Source organism: Elephantulus edwardii, unplaced genomic scaffold, assembly GCF_000299155.1.
Source record: "Elephantulus edwardii isolate Elephantulus edwardi_28Jun2011 unplaced genomic scaffold, EleEdw1.0 scaffold00207, whole genome shotgun sequence".
Taxonomy (NCBI): Eukaryota; Metazoa; Chordata; class Mammalia; order Macroscelidea; family Macroscelididae; genus Elephantulus; species Elephantulus edwardii.
Window position 1 is genome coordinate 1,285,501 of NW_006399957.1, and position 1,373 is coordinate 1,286,873.

Below are 1,373 nucleotides of genomic sequence, written 5' to 3' on the forward strand. Positions count from 1 at the left end.
CCCCCCCCCAGGATTGCTTTTATTCTTTGGGAAAGAAAGTTCTTTCATTGTTCTATTGTCCCCCTCTCCCCAGACCACTCTACCATGCAGCTCTTATTCTGGCATTCTCTTGGCATGCTAAGAGTCCTAATCGTATGTCTATATATACCTAATCATCTGTCTCTTTTATACAGTTCTCTCCATCATGTTTCAATGTTTATCCCCTCTTTTCTTAGTTTCCTCTCAACCCCCATGTCAGTACTGTTTTATAACAGTGGCATTATGCAGTATTTGTCTTTTTGTGACTGAGATACTTCACTCAGCATAATGTCCTCTGTGGTCACTCATTTTGTATAATATTTCATGAGTACCTTGTTTTTCAGTGCTGCCATTGTGTGGATATACCACAGCTTCTCTATCCATTTGTTTGTTGATGGGCACTTGGGTTGTTTCCAACTCTTTGCTATTGTGAACAAAGCAGCAATAAACATGGGTGTGCATATAACTGTTTAGGTGGCAGTTCTGGTTTCTTTAGGGTATATTCCCAGTAGTGCAATTGCTGGGTCAAATAGTATTTTTATTTCCAAGTTTTTGAAAAAGTGCCATACTGCCTTCCATAAGGTTGCACTATTTTACACTCCCATCAACAGTGAATAAAGGTTCCAGTTTCTCCAATATTTGTTGTTTGATGCTCTGTTAAATTTTGCTGTTCTTACTGGGGTGAGATGATATCTCATAGTTGTTTTGATTTGCATCTCTTTTAGAGCTAGGGAGTTTGAACATTTCTTCATGTGTTTGTTTGCCATTTGAATGTCTTCTTTGGTGAAGTGTCTGTTCATATCCTGTGCCCATTTTTCAGTTGGTTTGTTCACCTTTATCTTGTGTGGTGTGCGAGTATTCTACAAATTCTAGATATAAGTCCCTTATCTGATAGGTCATTACCAAATATTTTTTCCCAGTCTGTGCTTTCCCTTCTTACCATGTTGGAGAAGTTTTGGATGTGCATAGGGATTTGACATTGAGCCTCAATCCATGTTGGAGGCTGCAGTCCTTGACCCTCTGCAGCAAGTGCTTCTCAATGTCAGAAAGACAATGATTCTCACTACTGGGCCAACTGGCAGCATCAGGATAGATGGTGAAGAGATTGAAATTGTTCACTGCTTTAGTTTGCTTCACTCCACAGTCAACACTCTTGGCACCAGCAGCCAGGAAATTAAAAGGCACGTTGCCATGGGAAAATCTGCTGTTAGGGACCTCTCCAAAGTACTGAAGAGCAATGGTGTCTCTCTGGAGACTAAGGTCTTCGCAATCACTTGTTATGCATCAGAGAGTTGGACAATGACCAGGGAGGATAGAAGGAGAATTGATGCCTTTGAGATGTGGTGCTGGAGAAG